At 48.6% G+C, this 19,297-nt stretch overlaps 1 protein-coding gene across 5 annotated transcripts in view; it reads right to left on the bottom strand.

The window, feature by feature from the left end:
• Window positions 1–19,297, bottom strand: part of RMI1 (RecQ mediated genome instability 1) — a 155,881-nt gene that overhangs the window by 119,907 nt on the left and 16,677 nt on the right. For 4 of the 5 annotated variants that reach the window (XR_008844897.1, XR_008844896.1, XR_008844894.1 and 1 more), the window contains one exon: window positions 2,161–2,266. The gene's annotated coding sequence lies outside the window, so the exon portion shown is untranslated. Of the gene's footprint in view, window positions 1–649; window positions 976–2,160; window positions 2,267–19,297 lie in introns of those variants that run through there. The other variant, XR_008844892.1, reaches the window with a different exon arrangement.

The following is a 19,297-nucleotide window of genomic DNA, read 5'->3' as shown; positions in this document are numbered from 1 at the left end:
GCCTTGATCTCTCTGCCGGCCTTCTCAGTCAGCATCTGCATGGACACATAAACAGGGTAGCCTGGCCAGGCAGGTGGGTGGCTTATGAATTGTATAGTTGTATGTATCTTCTACCTGCCTTTCATCGCTCCCTACATGTTGGCACAGTCTGAGATATAAGTTATATGTGAAATATAACTTATATCTCTGACTGTACCATCAAGTAGGGGGAGGTGAAAGGGAGGTAGAAGATGGAGCAGGCTTCCCAGCAGCACAGAGTATTTCTGGCAGGTACTGTAATGAGGCAGACAGTCTACCTCACTACAGTTCCCTCAAGAAATACTCTGTGCTGCTGTGCTATTTCTGTAATAAATCTAAGAGGCCTCAGCCTCACCCAAGCAGGGGGCAAAAAAGGCAAAGTGTGTGGCTTATGAATGGACTAGTTGCTATTTTCTACCTGCCTTTCACCGCTCACTACAGTGGGGATCAAAAGTTTGGGCACCCCAGGTAATTTGTATTAATGTGCATAAAGAAGCCAAGGAAAGATGGAAAAATCTCCAAAAGGCATCAAATTACAGATTAGACATTCATATAATATGTCAACAAAAGTTAGATTTTATTTCCATCATTTACACTTTGAAAATAACAGAAAAAAAAGTTTGTGCACCTTGCAGAATTTATAGCATCCACTGCCCCCTTTGCAAAGCTGAGACCTGCCAGTGTCATGGATTGTTCCCAATCATCATCTAGGAAGACCAGGTGATGTAAATCTCAAAGGTGTTAAATGCCCAGACTCATCTGACCTTGCCCCAACAATCAGCACCATGGGTTCTTCTAAGCAGTTGTCTAGAAATCTCAAACTGAAAATAGTTGACGCTCACAAAGCTGGAGAAGGCTATAAGAAAATAGCAAAACATTTTCAGATGTCAATCTCCTCTGTTCGGAATGTAATTAAGAAATGGCAGTCATCAGGAACAGTGGAAGTCAAAGCAAGATCTGGAAGACCAAGAAAAATATCAGACAGAACAGCTCACAGGATTGTGAGAAAAACAATTCAAAACCCACGTTTGACTGCACAATCCCTCCAGAAAGAACTGGCAGACACTGGAGTTGTGGTACACTATTCCACTATAAAGAGATACTTGTACAAATATGGTCTTCATGGGAAGAGTCATCAGAAGAAAACCTCTTCTACGTTCTCACCACAAAAATCAGCATTTGAACTTTGCAAATTAACATATAGACAAGCCTGATGCATTTTGGAAACAAGTTCTGTGGACCGATGAGGTTAAAATTGAACTTTTTGGCCGGAATGAGCAAAGGTACGTTTGGAGAAGAAGGGGAACAGAACCTCTGTCCAACTGTTAAGCATGAGGGTGGATCAATCATGTGTTGGGGTTGTATTGCAGCCAGTGGCACAGGGAACATCTCACGAGTAGAAGGAAAAATTCATTCAATAAAATTTCAGCAAATTTTGGATGATTACTTGATGCCATCTGTGAAAAAGCTGAAGTTAAATAGAGGATGGCTTCTACAAATGGATAATGATCCTAAACACACCTCGAAATCCACGGGGGATTACATCAAGAGGCGTGAACTGAAGGTTTTGCCATGGCCTTCACAATCCCCTGACCTCAAAATAATTGAAAATCTATGGATAGACCTTAAAAGAGCAGTGCGTGACAGACAGCCCAGAAATATCAAAGAACTGGAAGACTTTTGTAAGTAAGAATGGGCAAAGATACCTCAAACAAGAATTTAAAGACTCTTGGCTCGCTACAAAAAGCATTCACAAGCTGCGATACTTGCCAAAGGGGGCAGTACAAGATATTAACTCTGCAGGGTGCACAAACTTTTGCAGACACCATTTTTTTTTTCTATTATTGAAAGTGCAAATGATGGAAATAAAATGACATATTATTGGGATGTCTAATCTGTAATTTGATGCCTTTTGGAGATGTTTCCATCTTTCCTTGGCTTCTTTATGCACATTAATACAAATTTTTACCTGGGGGGCCCAAACTTTTGATCCCCACTTTATATGACGGCACAGTCAGAGACATGAGTTATATATCTGACTGTGCCATCATGGAGTGAGCGGTGAAAGTCAGGTACTCTGGTGGAAAACGTTTTTTTTAAATCTGTATACCACATAAGAGAAAAAAGTAGTGGAGCGCTCACCGTTCTTGTAGTCAGACAGACATAGGAAGCTGATACATAGACCGAGTCGGTCCTGAGCAGGGAGGCGGCTGATGGATCCGGGGGAGTTCAGACGTCAGGCCGCGGACTAGTACCAGAAAGTTAAACAGATTTGTAAATTACGTCTATTAAAATTTTATAATCCTTCCAGTACTTATTAGCAATTGTATAATACAGAACAAATTATTTTCTATTTGGGATTTCTTTTCTGTCACTACCACAGTGCTCTCTGCTGATGCCTCTGTCCATTTTAAGAACTGTCCAGAGCAGGACAAAATCCCCATAGCAAACATATGCTGCTCTGGACATTTCCCAAAATGGACAGAGGTGTCAGCAGAGAGCACTGTGGTCGTGACAGAAAAGAAATTCCAAATAGAAGAGAATTTCCTCTGTAGTATTAGCAATCAAAGGATTGCTATAGATAGTCCCCTATGGGGACATAAAAAGTGTAAAATAAAAACTGAAAAATGTTTTAAAAAAAAGTTTTAAAAAAAAGTGAAAAATCCCCTCCCCCAATAAAAATGAAAATTGTCCGTTTTTCCCATTTTACCCCAAAAAAGCGTAATTTTTTAAAATAAACATATTTGGTATCGCCACGTGCATAAATGTCCATACTATCAAAATATAATGTTAATTATCCCGTATGGTGAATGGCGTAAACGTAAAAAATTTACAAATTCCAAAAATTCTGCTTTTTTGTCACATTTTATAAAAAAAAATTATAAAAAATTATCTAAAAGTTTTATCTATAAAAAGTACAGATGACAGCGCAAAAAAATGAGCCCTCATACTGCCCTATATATGGAAAAATGAAAAAGTTATAGGTGGTCAAAATAGGGCGATTTTAGATTACTGATTTTGTACAAAAGTATCTAGCCATGGGTATCATTTTAATTGTATTGACCCCCAGAATAAAGAACACATGTCATTTTTACGGTAAAGTGTATAGTGTGAAAACAAAACCCACCAAAATGAGCAAAATTGTGGTTTTCATTAAAATTTGTTCCCTAAAATTTTTTTTTTGGGTTCGCCGTACATTTTATGGTAAAATGAGAGGTTTCATTAAAAAGTATAATTGGTCACGCAAAAAACAAGCCCTTATATGGGTCTATAGATGGAAATATAAAGGAGTTATGGATTTTAGAAGGCGAGGAGGAAAAAATGGAAAACGCAAAAATAAAATTGGCCTGGTCCTCAAGGTGAAAATGGGCTTGGTCCTTAAAGGGGTACTCCGGTGAAAACCTTTTTTCTTTTAAATCAACTGGTGGCAGAAAGTTAAACATATTTGTAAATTACTTCTATTAAAAAATCCTAATCCTTCCAGTACTTATTAGCTGCTGAATGCTACAGAGGAAATTCCTTTCTTTTTGGAACACTGATGACATAACGAGCACAGTGCTCTCTGCTGACATCTCTGTCCATTTTAGCAACCATGCATAGCAGATGTATAGCAGATCTATGCTAAAGGCAGCATGGTGGCTCAGTGGTTAGCACTGCTGCCTTGCAGTGCTGGGGACTTGGGTTCAAATCCCAGGAAGGACAACAATAAATAAAGCATTATTATTATTATAATAACGTCAGCTGGAGAACTGTGCTCGTGATGTCATCAGAGAGCATTCCAAAAAGAAAAGAATTTCCTCTGTATTATTCAGCAGCTAATAAGTACAGGAAGGATTAAGATTTTTTAGTAGAAGTAATTTACAAATATGTTTAACTTTCTGCCACCAGTTGATTTAAAAGAAAAAAGGTTTTCACCGGAGTACCCCTTTAACCCCTTAAGGACCCAGCCCAAATATACCTTAAGGACCCGGCCATTTTTTTTAACATCTGACCACTGTCACTTCAAGCATTAATAACTGTCACGATGCCGGCTGGCAGGTAGTGGATCCTCTGTGCCAGAGAGGGATGGGGAGGACCGCGCTAGTGGACCGGTTCTAAGCCACTACAGGTTTACACCAGAGCCCGCCGCAAAGCGGGATGGTCTTGCTGCGGCGGTAGTGACCAGGTCGTATCCACTAGCAACGGCTCACCTCTCTGACTGCTGAAGATAGGCGAGGTACAAGGGAGTAGGCAGAAGCAAAGTCAGACGTAGCAGAAGGTCGGGGGCAGGCGGCAAGGTTCGTAGTCAGGGGAGATAGCAGAAGTTCTGGTACACAGGCTATAAACACACAAAACGCTTTCACTAGGCACAAGGGCAACAAGATCCGGCAAGGGAGTGCAAGGGAGGAGACTAGATATAGCCAGGGAACAGGTGGGAGCCAATTAAGCTAATTGGGCCAGGCACCAATCATTGGTGCACTGGCCCTTTAAGTCTCAGGGAGCTGGCGCGCGCGCGCCCTAGAGAGCGGAGCCGCGCGCGCCAGCACATGACAGCAGGAGACGGGAACGGGTAAGTGACCTGGGATGCGATTCGCGAGCGGGCGCGTCCCGCAGTGCGAATCGCATCCCCAACGGCCGAGACAGAGCAGCGCTCCCGGTCAGCGGGACTGACCGGGGAGCTGCAGGGAAAAAGACGCCGTGAGCGCTCCGGGGAGGAGCGGGGACCCGGAGCGCTAGGCGTAACAGTACCCCCCCCCCTTAGGTCTCCCCTTTTTTTTGTCCGGTGGCTGCCTCCCCTGGGATGAGGACACCGGGAAGGAATGGATGGTTTCCTCAATGGCAGGCAGTACAGCAGGAGTAGGAATGGGGAGGGAGGGCAGAGGGTGAAGCTTGGCACGGGGCAGGAAGACACAAGGACGGGAGCCATGAGGGGACACAGAGGCTTGCCTGATGGGACTGGGAGGGGGGGAGAGGCATTTCCTGTGGCAGGCAGAGTCCTTAATGACCTTAGGGGGACCGGATACAGGAGGAACCACAGGGTCACGGCAGGGATTACTGGGAACCGGTTGAAGGCAGTCCTTGGAACAAGAGGGACCCCAACTCTTGATCTCCCCAGTGGACCAGTCCAGGGTTGGGGAATGGTGTAGAAGCCAGGGTAGTCCAAGGAGAATTTCGGAAGTGCAATTGGGAAGGACCAAAAATTCGATTTTCTCCTGATGAGGTCCGATGCACATTAGGAGGGTCTGCGTGCGGAAACGCACGGTGCAATCCAACCTGGCTCCGTTGACCGCGGAAATGTGGAGTGGCTTGACAAGACGGGTCACCGGAATGCGGAATTTATTCACTAAGGACTCCCGAACAAAATTCCCAGAGGCACCAGAGTCCAGGCAGGCCACGGCTGAGAGGGAAGAGCTGGCTGAAGTAGAAATCCGCACGGGTACCGTGAGACGTGGAGGAGGAGACTTGGAACCAAGAGACGCCACACCCACGTGAGCTGGGTGCGTGCGTGCGTTTCCCAGGCGTGGAGGACGGATAGGGCAATCCACCAAGAAATGCTCGGTACTGGCACAGTACAGACAAAGATTCTCTTCCTTACGGCGATTCCTCTCTTCCAGGGTCAGGCGAGACCGATCCACTTGCATGGCCTCCTCGGCGGGAGGCCTAGGCGCAGATAGCAATGGAGACTGTGGAAGAGGTGTCCAGAAATCTAAGTCTTTTTCCTGGCGGAGCTCTTGATGCCTCTCAGAAAAACGCATGTCAATGCGAGTGGCTAGATGAATGAGTTCATGCAGGTTAGCAGGAGTCTCTCGTGCGGCCAGAACATCTTTAATGTTGCTGGATAGGCCTTTTTTAAAGGTCGCGCAGAGAGCCTCATTATTCCAGGAAAGTTCAGAAGCAAGGGTACGGAATTGTATGGCGTACTCGCCAACGGAGGAATTACCCTGGACCAGGTTCAGCAGGGCAGTCTCAGCAGAAGAGGCTCGGGCAGGTTCCTCAAAGACACTTCGAATTTCCGAGAAGAAGGAGTGTACAGAGGCAGTGACGGGGTCATTGCGGTCCCAGAGCGGTGTGGCCCATGACAGGGCTTTTCCAGACAGAAGGCTGACTACGAAAGCCACCTTAGACCTTTGTTACGCCGAGCGCTCCGGGTCCCCGTTCCTCCCCGGAGCGCTCGCCTCATCCTCGTTGTTGCAGCGCCCCGGTCAGATCCACTGACCGGGTGCGCTGCGGTCCCGCCTCCAGCCGGGATGCGATTCGCGATGCGGGTGGCGCCCGCTCGCGATGCGCACCCCGGTCCCCGTACCTGACTCGCTCTCCGTCGGTCCTGTCCCGGCGCGCGCGGCCCCGCTCCCTAGGGCGCGCGCGCGCCGGGTCTCTGCGATTTAAAGGGCCAGTGCACCAATGATGGTGCCTGGCCCAATCTTCCCAATTAGCTTAATTAGTTTCCACCTGTGCACTCCCTACTTATACCTCACTTCCCCTGCACTCCCTTGCCGGATCTTGTTGCCTTAGTGCCTAGTGAAAGCGTTCCCTTGTCTGTTCCTAGCCCGTGTTCCTGACCTCCTGCCGTTGCCCCTGACTACGATCCTTGCTGCCTGCCTCGACCTTCTGCTACGTCCGACCTTGCTTCTGCCTACTCCCTTGTACCTCGCCTATCTTCAGCATCTTCAGCAGCCAGAGAGGTGAGCCGTTGCTAGTGGATACGACCTGGTCACTACCGCCGCAGCAAGACCATCCCGCTTTGCGGCGGGCTCTGGTGAAAACCAGTAGTGGCTTAGAACCGGTCCACTAGCACGGTCCACGCCAATCCCTCTCTGGCACAGAGGATCCACTACCTGCCAGCCGGCATCGTGACAGTAGATCCGGCCATGGATCCCGCTGAGGTCCCTCTGCCTTATATCTCGGATATCACCACGGTGATCGCCCAGCAATCCCGACAGATCGCCCATCTAACCCACCAGCTCTCGGAAATGTCCACCATTGCGCACCAACTTCAGTCGCAACTTCACCAGCAATCTTCTCCTCCGCCAGCTCCTGCACCTCCTCCGCAGCGAGTGGCCACTCCTAGCCTCCACCTGTCCTTGCCGGACAAATTTAATGGGGACTCTAAGTATTGCCATGGCTTTCTTTCGCAATGTTCCCAGCACTTGGAGATGATGTCGGACCAGTTTCCTACTGAAAGGTCTAAGGTGGCTTTCGTGTTCTGCCTTCTGTCTGGAAAAGCCCTGTCATGGGCTGCACCGCTCTGGGACCGCAATGACCCCGTCACTGCCTCTGTACACTCCTTCTTCTCGGAAATTCGAAGTGTCTTTGAGGAACCTGCCCGAGCTTCTTCAGCCGAGATTGCCCTGCTGAACCTGGCCCAGGGTGTTTCTTCCGTTGGCGAGTACGCCATTCAGTTCCGTACTCTTGCTTACGAGTTGTCCTGGAATAGTGAGGTTCTCTGCGCGACCTTTAAAAAAGGCCTATCCAGCAACATTAAAGATGTTCTGGCCGCACGAGAGACTCCTGCTGACCTACATGAACTCATTCATCTTGCCACTCGCATTGACATGCGTTTTTCCGGATGGCGTCTGGAGCTCCGCCTGGATATGGACTTTGTTCGCACGAGGCGTTTTTTCTCCCCGGCTCCTCTCTCCTCTGGTCCTCTGCAAACCGTTCCTGTGCCTCCCGCCGTGGAGGCTATGCAAGTTGACCGGTCTCGCTTGACACCTCAAGAGAGGACACAACGCCGCATGGAGAATCTTTGCCTGTACTATGCCGGTACCGAACACTTCCTGAAGGATTGTCCTATCCGTCCTCCCCGCCTGGAAAGACGTACGCTGACTCCGCACAAAGGTGACACAGTTCTTGATGTCAACTCTGCTTCTCCACGCCTTACTGTGCCTGTGCGGATATCTGCCTCTACCTTCTCCTTCTCTACTATGGCCTTCTTGAATTCCGGATCTGCAGGAAATTTTTTTTTGGCCTCTCTTATCAACAGGTTCAACGTCCCTGTGACCAGTCTCGCCAGACCCCTCTACATCTATTGTGTTTACAATGAAAAATTGGACTGTCTCGTGCGTTACCGCACGGAACCCCTCCTAATGTGCATCGGACCTCATCACGGAAAAATTGAGTTTTTTTCCCTCAGGTTCTTTGGCCCCAAGAAGAGGGGGAGACCCAAGGGGGGGGGTACTGTTACGCCGAGCGCTCCGGGTCCCCGTTCCTCCCCGGAGCGCTCGCCTCATCCTCGTTGTTGCAGCGCCCCGGTCAGATCCACTGACCGGGTGCGCTGCGGTCCCGCCTCCAGCCGGGATGCGATTCGCGATGCGGGTGGCGCCCGCTCGCGATGCGCACCCCGGTCCCCGTACCTGACTCGCTCTCCGTCGGTCCTGTCCCGGCGCGCGCGGCCCCGCTCCCTAGGGCGCGCGCGCGCCGGGTCTCTGCGATTTAAAGGGCCAGTGCACCAATGATGGTGCCTGGCCCAATCTTCCCAATTAGCTTAATTAGTTTCCACCTGTGCACTCCCTACTTATACCTCACTTCCCCTGCACTCCCTTGCCGGATCTTGTTGCCTTAGTGCCTAGTGAAAGCGTTCCCTTGTCTGTTCCTAGCCCGTGTTCCTGACCTCCTGCCGTTGCCCCTGACTACGATCCTTGCTGCCTGCCTCGACCTTCTGCTACGTCCGACCTTGCTTCTGCCTACTCCCTTGTACCTCGCCTATCTTCAGCATCTTCAGCAGCCAGAGAGGTGAGCCGTTGCTAGTGGATACGACCTGGTCACTACCGCCGCAGCAAGACCATCCCGCTTTGCGGCGGGCTCTGGTGAAAACCAGTAGTGGCTTAGAACCGGTCCACTAGCACGGTCCACGCCAATCCCTCTCTGGCACAGAGGATCCACTACCTGCCAGCCGGCATCGTGACAACCTTTCAGTAGGAAACTGGTCCGACATCATCTCCATGTGCAGGGAACATTGCGAAAGAAAGCCACGGCAAAACTTAGAGTCCCCATTAAATTTGTCCGGCAAGGACAGGCGGAGGCTAGGAGTGGCCACTCGCTGCGGAGGGGGTGCAGGAGCTGGCGGAGGAGATGATTGCTGCTGAAGTTGCGACTGAAGTTGGCGCACAATGGTGGACATTTCCGACAGCTGGTGGGTTAGATGGGCGATCTGTCGGGATTGCTGGGCGATCACCGTGGTGATATCCGAGATATAAGGCAGAGGGACCTCAGCGGGATCCATGGCCGGATCTACTGTCACGATGCCGGCTGGCAGGTAGTGGATCCTCTGTGCCAGAGAGGGATGGGGAGGACCGCGCTAGTGGACCGGTTCTAAGCCACTACAGGTTTACACCAGAGCCCGCCGCAAAGCGGGATGGTCTTGCTGCGGCGGTAGTGACCAGGTCGTATCCACTAGCAACGGCTCACCTCTCTGACTGCTGAAGATAGGCGAGGTACAAGGGAGTAGGCAGAAGCAAAGTCAGACGTAGCAGAAGGTCGGGGGCAGGCGGCAAGGTTCGTAGTCAGGGGAGATAGCAGAAGTTCTGGTACACAGGCTATAAACACACAAAACGCTTTCACTAGGCACAAGGGCAACAAGATCCGGCAAGGGAGTGCAAGGGAGGAGACTAGATATAGCCAGGGAACAGGTGGGAGCCAATTAAGCTAATTGGGCCAGGCACCAATCATTGGTGCACTGGCCCTTTAAGTCTCAGGGAGCTGGCGCGCGCGCGCCCTAGAGAGCGGAGCCGCGCGCGCCAGCACATGACAGCAGGAGACGGGAACGGGTAAGTGACCTGGGATGCGATTCGCGAGCGGGCGCGTCCCGCAGTGCGAATCGCATCCCCAACGGCCGAGACAGAGCAGCGCTCCCGGTCAGCGGGACTGACCGGGGAGCTGCAGGGAAAAAGACGCCGTGAGCGCTCCGGGGAGGAGCGGGGACCCGGAGCGCTAGGCGTAACAATAACTCTGGGATGCTTTTACCTTTCATTCTGATTCCGAGAATGTTTTTTCGTGACATATTCTACTTTATGTTAGCGGTAAAATTTTGTCGATACTTGTATAATTTCTTGGTGAAAAATTCAAAAATTTGATGAAAAAATTTAAAATTTTGCATTTATTTTTAACTTTGAAGCTCTCTGCTTATAAGGAAAATGAATATTCCAAATAAATTATATATTGATTCACATATACAATATGTCTACTTTATGTTTGCATCATAAAGTTGACATGTTTTTACTTTTGAAAGACATCAGAGGGCTTCAAAGTTCAGCAGCAATTTTCCACAAAATTTTCAAAATCTGATTTTTTCAGGGACCAGTTCTGTTTTGAAGTGGATTTGAGGGGCATTCTTATTAGAAATACCCCATAAATGACACCATTATAAAAACTGCACCCCTCAAAGTATTCAAAATGACATTCAAAATGTTTGTTAACCCTTTTGGTGTTTCACAGGAATAGCACCAAGTTGAAGGAGAAAATTCTAAATATTCATTTTTTACACTCGCATGTTCTTGTAAACCCAGTTTTGCATTTTTACAAGAGTTAAAAAGAGAGAAATTTTCTTAAGATGTGTAACCCAATTTCTCTCGAGTAAGGAAATACCTCATATGTGTATGTCAAGTGTTCGGCGGGCGCAGTAGAGGGCTCATAAGGGAAGGAGCGACAGTGGGATTTTGGAGAGTGAGTTTTTCTGAAATGGTTTTTGGGGGGCATGTCTCATTTAGGAAGCGCCTATGGTGCCAGAACAGCAAAAAAAAAAAAAACACATGGCAAACCATTTTGGAAACTAGACCCCTTGAGGAACGTAACAAGGAATAAAGTAAGCCTTAACCCCTTCAGGACCAAGCCCATTTTGGCCTTAAGGACCAGAGCGTTTTTTGCACATCTGACCACTGTCACTTTAAACATTAATAACTCTGGAATGCTTTTAGTTATCATTCTGATTCTGAGATTGTTTTTTCGTGACATATTCTACTTTAACATGGTGGTAAATTTTTGTGGTAACTTGCATCCTTTCCTTGTGAAAAATCCTAAAATTTGATGAAAAATTTGAAAATTTTGCATTTTTCTAACTTTGTAAGGAAAATGTAGATTACATATAAAAAAAAATTTTATTCACATATACAATATGTCTACTTTATGTCTGCATCATAAAAGTGACGAGTTTTTACTTTTGGAAGACACCAGAGGGCTTCAAAGTTCAGCAGCAATTTTCCAATTTTTCACAAAATTTTCAAACTCACTATTTTTCAGGGACCAGTTCAGGTTTGAAGTGGATTTGAAGGGTCTTCTTATTAGAAATACCCCACAAAAGACCCCATTATAAAAACTGCACCCCCCAAAGTATTCAAAATGACATTCAGTCATCATTTTAACCCTTTAGGTGTTTCACAGGAATAGAAGCAAAGTGAAGGAGAAAATTCACAATCTTCATTTTTTACACTCGCATGTTCTTGTAGACCCAATTTTTAAATTTTTACAAGGGGTAAAAGGAGAAAATGTATACTTATATTTGTAGCCCAATTTCTCTCGAGTAAGCACATACCTCATATGTCTATGTAAAGTGTTCGGCGGGCGCAGTAGAGGGCTCAGAAGGGAAAGAGCGATAAGGGGATTTTGGAGAGTACGTTTTTCTGAAATGGTTTTTGGGGGCATGTTGCATTTAGGAAGCCCTTATGGTGCCAGAACAGCAAAAAACCCTCACATGGCATACCATTTTGGAAACTAGACCCCTTGAGGTACGTAACAAGGAATAAAGTGAGCCTTAATACCCCACAGGTGTTTCACGACTTTTGCATATGTAAAAAAAAAATTTTTTTTTTTCACTAAAATGTGTGTTTCCCCCCAAATTTCACATTTTTCCAAGGGTCAATAGCAGGAAATACCCCCAATATTTGTAACCCCTTCTCTTCTGAGTATGGAGGTACCCCATAAGTTGACCTGAAGTGCACTATGGGTGAACTACAATGCTCAGAAGAGAAGGAGTCATATTTGGCTTTTTGAGAGCAAATTTTGCTCGGGGGGCATGTCGCATTTAGGAAGCCCCTATGGTGCCAGAACAGCAAAAAATACCCACATGGCATACCATTTTGGAAACTAGACCCCTTGAGGAATGTAATAAGGAATAAAGTGAGCCTTATTACCCCACAGGTGTTTCATGACTTTTGCATATGTAAAAAAAAAAAAAAAATTTCCACTAAAATGTGTGTTTCTCCCCTAATTTCACCTTTTTGCAAGGGTTAATAGCAGAAAATACCCCCCAAAATTTGTAACCCCATCTCTTCTGAGTATAGAGGTACCCCATAAGTTGACCTGAAGTGCACTATGGGCGAACTACAATGCTCAGAAGAGAAGGAGTCATATTTGGCTTTTTGAGAGCAAATTTTGCTCGGGGGGCATGTCGCATTTAGGAAGACCCTAAGGTGCCAGAACAGCAAAAAAAAAAAACACATGGCATACCATTTTGGAAACTAGACCCCTTGAGGAACGTAACAAGGGGTACAGTGAGCATTTGCCCCCCACTGGTGTCTGACAGATCTTTGGAACAGTGGGCTGTACAAGTTTTCATTTTCATGGACCACTGTTCCAAAGATCCGTCAGACACCAGTGGGGTGTAAATTCTCACTGCCCCCCTCATTACATTCCGTGAGGGGTGTCGTTTCCGAAATGGGGTCACATGTGGGGTTTTGTTTTTTTTGCGTTTGTCAAAACCGCTGTAACAATCAGCCACCCCTGTGCAAATCACCTCAAATGTACATGGTGCGCTCTCCCTTCTGGGCCTTGTTGTGCGCCCCCAGAGCACTTTGCGCTCACATATGGGGTATCTCTGTAGTCGGGAGAAATTACGTTACAAATTTTGGGGGGCTTTTTTCCCTTTTACCTCTTGTGAAAATGTAAAGTATAGGGCAACATCAGCATGTTAGTGTAAAAAAAAAAAAATGTTTACACTAACATTCTGGTGTAGACCCCAACATTTCCTTTTCATGAAGGGTTAAAGAAGAAAAAGCCCCCCAAACCTTGTAACGCAATTTCTCCCGAGTACAGCGATACCCCATATGTCGCCCTAAACTGTTGCCTTGAAATACGACAGGGCTCCAAAGTGAGAGCGCCATGTGCATTTGAGGCCTAAATTAGGGATTTGCATAGGGGTGGACATAGGGGTATTCTACGCCAGTGATTCCCAAACAGGGTGCCTCCAGCTGTTGCAAAACTCCCAGCATGCCTGGACAGTCAACGGCTGTCCGACAATACTGGGAGTTGTTGTTTTTCAACAGCTGGAGGCTCTGCTTTGGAAACAGTGGTGTACCGGACGTTCTTATTGGGGGAGGGGGGCTGTGTAGGGGTATGTGTATATGTAGTGTTTTTAACTTTTTATTTTATTTTGTGTTAGTGTAGTGTAGTGTTTTTAGGGTACAGTCACATGGGCGGGGGATTACAGCGAGTTTCCCAGCGCAAAATTTGCTGCATCTCAAGATGCGAGAAACCCACTGTAAAAGCCTCGCCCATGTGAATGTACCCTGTACATTCACAGGGGGGGGTGCATCAGCTGTTGCAAAACCACAACTCCCAGCATGCATGGTCTGTTAGTGCATGCTGGGAGTCATAGTTTTGCAACAGCTGGAGGCACACAGGTTAGGGAACACTGAGTTAGAAACAGACAATGTTTCCCAACCAGTGTGTCTCCAGTTGTTGCAAAACTACAACTCCCAGCATGCCCAGACAGCTGAAGGGCATGCTGGGAGTTGTAGTTCGGCAACATCTGAAGGGCCAGATGTTGCTGAACTAAAACTCCCAGCATGCCTGGACAGTCAGTGCATACTGGGAGTTGTAGTTTTGCAACAGCTGGAAGAGCACAGATTGGAGACCATTATACAATGGTCTCCAAACTGGGGCCCTCCAGATGTTGCAAAACTACAACTCCCAGCATGCATGGTCTTTTAGTGCATGCTGGGAGTTATAGTTTTGCAACAGCTGGAGGCACACAGGTTAGGAAACACTGAGTTAGAAACAATGTTTCCCAACCAGTGTGTCTCCAGCTGTTGCAAAACTACAACTCCCAGCATGCCCAGACAGCTGAAGGGCATGCTGGGAGTTGTAGTTCGGCAACATCTGAAGGGCCAGATGTTGCTGAACTAAAACTCCCAGCATGCCTGGACAGTCAGTGCATGCTGGGAGTTGTAGTTTTGCAACAGCTGGAAGAGCACAGATTGGAGACCATTATACAATGGTCTCCAAACTGAGGCCCTCCAGATGTTGCAAAACTACAACTCCCAGCATGCCCAGACAGCCAAAGGCTGTCTAGGCATGCTGGGAGTTGTAGTTTTCAGACTCCTAGAAGCAGCAGTGAAGATCTTCACTGCTGCCTCTGAGGACTACATACTTACCCGTCGCTGCTCGTCCACGTGGCCGGTCCCGCGCTGCTCCTCGGTCCCGCCGCTGGATCAGGTAAGTCCGCCGGTCCCCTCCTGTTCCCCCCCGTGTGCCGCAGGTCCCCACGAGCCCCCGCAGCCTTCGTCCCCCGTTCTGCCCGACTTCCAGGGGCGGGCAGTGCGGGGGATCTGAACTTTCACCCCAGATCACTGTGATTGGTCCACAGGGACCAATCACAGTGATCGCTGACCAGGACCATCAATTGATGGTCCTGGGGGTGAAGCAGAAGTTGTCCCCTGCTGGAAACAGCGGGACTTCTGCCAGTTAACCCGTGCGATGCTGCGCATCGCCGGGTTAACTGCATGTCATTTATAAACGCCGGGATGCGCGAACGCACTGCACAACCCGGCGTTTATATATGACATTCTGCGGGAAGGGGTTAAAGGAGTAGTCCAGTGGTGACCCAGTGGTGAACAACTTATCCCCTATCCTAAGGATAGGGGATAAGTTGCAGATCGCGGGGGGTCCGACCGCTGGGGCCCCCTGCGATCTCCTGTACGGAGCCCCATCAGCCCGCGGGAAAGGGGGCGTGTCGACCTCCACACGAAGCGGCGGCCGACACGCCCCCTCAATACAACTCTATGGCAGAGCCGAAGCGCTGCCTTCGGCAATCTCCGGCTCTGCCATTGAGATGTATTGAGGGGGCGTGTCGGCTGGCGCTTCGTGCGGGGGTCGACACCCGCTATCTGGCCGGAGAGCCTGGCCCCCGTACAGCGAAATCGCAGGGGGCCCCAGCGGTCGGATCCCCCGCGATCTCAAACTTATCCCCTATCCTTAGGATAGGGGATACGTTTTTCACCACTGGACTACCCCTTTAATACCCCACAGGGGTTTTACGACTTTTGCATATGTAAAAAAAATATATATATTTTTCACTAAAATGTGTGTTTCCCCCCAAATTTCACATTTTTGCAAGGGTTAATAGCAGAAAATACCCCCCAAAATTTGTAACCCCATCTCTTCTGAGTATGGAGGTACCCCATAAGTGGACATCAAATGCACTGCAGGAGCGCTACAATGCTCAGAAGAGAAGGAGTCACATTTGCTAATTTTGCTGAAATGGGGGTGGACATGTCGCATTTACTGCCAGAAAAGCAAAAAAAAAAATACATTTGTAAATACATACCTCATATCTGGGCATAAAACGGATCTCCGGGTGCACACTGGTCACGAAGGAACAGGAGGGCAGTCAGGGGCCTTGAGCTTCTGCCTATGGAGCCAGAACAGTGGGACCCGCCCCTCAAAGGGCATTATATGGGGTACACTAATAACTAACAAGGGGTACAGTGGGACATAAAAGGATAAAACAGGTTATGTTCCCAGAATGATGACCCAGAGCATAGCCAAAACTAAAAAATATGCCCACCCCAAACCCTATGCTCTGAATCATCATTCTGGGAATGTGATGTGTGTGGCCGTCCCTAACCTGTTGCCTCAAATGCGCACCCGCTCAGGTGAAGAGAGAGCTCTGCGCATTTGAGGCAACATAAAAAGTCCCCGATGATAGTGACTCAGTGACCCATGACCCAAAGAAAAAAAATACCCCCAGAGGTCTTATCAATTTTTTGTTTTTTTATGAGAGTTTTTTGGGCAATTTAGTGGTTTTATGGGGTTAAAACTTGGAATGTACTCTGGACTTGGTACATTGGGGTCAAATTATGGAAAATTAAAATGAAAAAGGAAAATTTAGTAGTGCATGAAAGTGTGATACTCCCTGAAGCAGTTTTTAATGCAGAGGCCCGGATGATCGGGGCAAGTGTCACATTGATAGGTGATGTCCTTCCGAATCCCCCTCCTGTTACACACTCTGCATTTTTTCTGCGATCCTGGCACCTATAACTTCAGTTCCTTGGGAAGTCTGGCCTGCTCTTTCTCGGTCAGCAAAGATCAGGACCTTTAGGACTTCTTCTTGGAACTGAAGGTATGTCCCTGTGTTGCCAGCGTTCTGGTACAGTACAAAAGAGTTGTACATGGCAACCTGTACCAAGTAGACTGCAACTTTCTTGTACCATACACGTGTTTTCCACATGGCGTTATATGGCTTCAGGATTTGATCAGAAAGATCAACTTCCCCCATATACCTATTGTAGTCCAGAATACAATCGGGCTTGAGGACCGTTGTTGTGGTACCTCGCACAGGGACAGGTGAGCTGTCGTTACCATGAATAGTGGTCAGCATAAGGACATCCCTCTTATCCTTATACTTGACCAGCAACAGGTTTCCATGGGTAAGGGCACGGGACTCACCCTTGGGCATAGGTGTCTGAACAAAATTTAGAGGGAGGCCTCTCTGATTCTTCCGCACGGTCCCACAAGCGGACGTCGATCTGGCGGCAAGGGATGTGAAGAGAGGGATGCTGGTATAAAAGTTGTCCACGTACACGTGGTAACCCTTATCCAGCAATGGGTAAATAAGGTCCCAAACGATTTTCCTGCTAACACCCAGAGTGGGGGAACAATCTGGGGGTTCAATACGGGAATCTCTTCCCTCATACACCCTAAACTTGAGAGTGTACCCGGAGGTACTCTCACAAAGTTTATATAGCTTCACGCCATATCGCGCCCGCTTCGAGGGAATATACTGGCGGAAGATGAGTCTCCCCTTAAAACTGATGAGAGACTCATCTACAGAGAGCTCCCTAAGCGGTACATAGGCCTCCAAAAATTTGGTCCCAAAGTGATCGATGACCGGCCTCATTTTGTAAAGCCGGTCATAGGTGGGATCACTTCGGGGTGGAGATGCCGCATTATCTGCATAATGCAGGCATTTCCGAATGGACTCGAACCGCTTCCGTGCCATGGCCATACTGTACAGCGGGGTCTGGTATAGGACGTCCCCGCTCCAGTACTGCCTGACACTTGGCTTTTTGACCAGGCCCATGTGCAGCACGAGGCCCCAAAATGTCCTCATTTTGGCTGCACTGACGGCGTACCAAAAAGAATCAGGGTGGTGGGCGATGAACTGCCTGGCGTACAGATTTGTCTGCTCCATCATGTGATTGACCAGGTTGTCACTGAAAAAATAACTGAAAAAGTCAAATTCAGTGAACCCAGCTGTGTCAATCCGGATTCCGGAGTCGCCAACAAACTCCGGAATCCGTGGCTGATAACCCTCTGGGGGTCTCCAGACAGGTTAGGGGGATCCAGTAAAATCGCCTGGGGGGTTGGACTCCTAGTACGAGCGGCATCACCACTCGCACTAGTGCCAGCCACTGGGGCACTTTCATGGGGGGTGCGTGGCCTTGCCTGGCGGCGTCTCCGCCACCGTGCAGGGGGCTCATCATCAGTACTAGAAGATGAGGAGGACGATGAAGAACACAGGAATGTTGGATGTTCATCGTCCTCACTGACAGATTCGGAGTCGGATGCCTCCGCTACCGAAAATGCCCGGCGAGCCATCGCCTTTTTCTACGGCGGGGGGGGGGGGGAGGGGGTGTGTGTGTGGGGTGGCAGGGATGTATGTAGTGTGTGTGCTTGGTGTATACTATATATATATAACGGTGTGTGATTAGAAATCACACACCGTTATATGAACAAAAATAAAAAGCTGCAGCCCCAAAAAAATGGGGGGGCCAAATGCAGCACCCTGAACCCCTAATAGGGCCCGGGTCAAGCTAAAAAATCTCAGGCAGACCCTTGGGGACCTATTAGGGGGTCGGGGGGGGGGGGTTATTTTTTTTTTACTTTTATTTTACTGTTTAGTACTATTAACACAATTTTTTCCTACCTTTCCCTGGGGGGTTTTCTGTCCCTGCACTATGGGGGATCGTCGGTCCTGAGGGGGCTCCAATCCTCACAGGGGGGGGGGTGTCCCTGGCACCTTCGAGCAGCTTTGCCCGCTGACTGAACTCAGCTAACGAGCAGTGCTGCAAGAAGATGCAATTAACCCCTCCCCCGCCGGCTGCTATTGGCTGAACGATCGTCCAGCCAATAGCAGCGCTCCTGGGGGGGTGACGAAATTGCCACCTCCCCATAGATAGAGTGGGTGATAGGGGGTGTATAGTACACCCCCGATCACCTTGTATCTTCAGGTCAGCGGGTCACACGTGACCCGTATGACCCGAATCGCGGCAGATCGTTAGTGTGAATTCACCAACGATCTGCCGCGATCGCCGACATGGAGGGGTCTGATGACCCCCCTGGGCATTTGCGCGGGATGCCTGCTGAAAGATATCAGCAGGCATCCCGGTCCGGTCCCCGCCCGGCCCGGGACCGAAATTCCCACGGGCGTATGGATACGCCCTGGGTCCTTAAGTACCAGGACGTCAAGGCGTATCCATACGCCCTAGGTCCTTAAGTGGTTAAGGGGTTAAAGGTGAGTGGAGGCTGGAGCCAAGTTGGACTGGGTATCACAGACAGAGATTCCAAGTTGGCACAAAAAGGAGGAGTTCAGTGTTTTAAGGCACTTGGTGTAGTTAAGGTGATTGGCATTGCCATTCCTCAAAGTACCCCATAGCTTCAAGCGTACTGCACCCCCATTCCTTTCTATGGCAAATATTCATATACATACTGGGCGGGAATAGAGGCGGGGCAGAGGTGGGGCCAGGGGTGGAGTCTTGCTGGGGGCACTTGCTTTATTTGGTCCGGGGGCCCTGAGTGGTGTCAGTACGCCCTCTGGGTGCCATTCCGAGTCGGCAGGACATCACCCCCCAAAGCATTGGGAGTGAGCTATGCATGACCTGGTTACTGAACTGTCCCCTCAGTGGAGCCATAAACATCAACTGCTCCAGATCTTAGCTCTTTTTTTGTGTGAATGGTCCCATGCCCACTAATTGCTGCAGCAGAAACTCAGGTACTGACATCAGTACCCTTACCTTTGCCTCAGCCAGCAGCAGTAAACCGTATATTTAGAAAGCTTACAACATAAAGCTATAAAGCAAAAGTGTAC

The sequence above is a fragment of the Hyla sarda genome, chromosome 1 (assembly GCF_029499605.1).
Source record: "Hyla sarda isolate aHylSar1 chromosome 1, aHylSar1.hap1, whole genome shotgun sequence".
NCBI classification, from domain to species: Eukaryota; Metazoa; Chordata; class Amphibia; order Anura; family Hylidae; genus Hyla; species Hyla sarda.
This window is presented reverse-complemented; position numbering and strand designations above follow the sequence as displayed.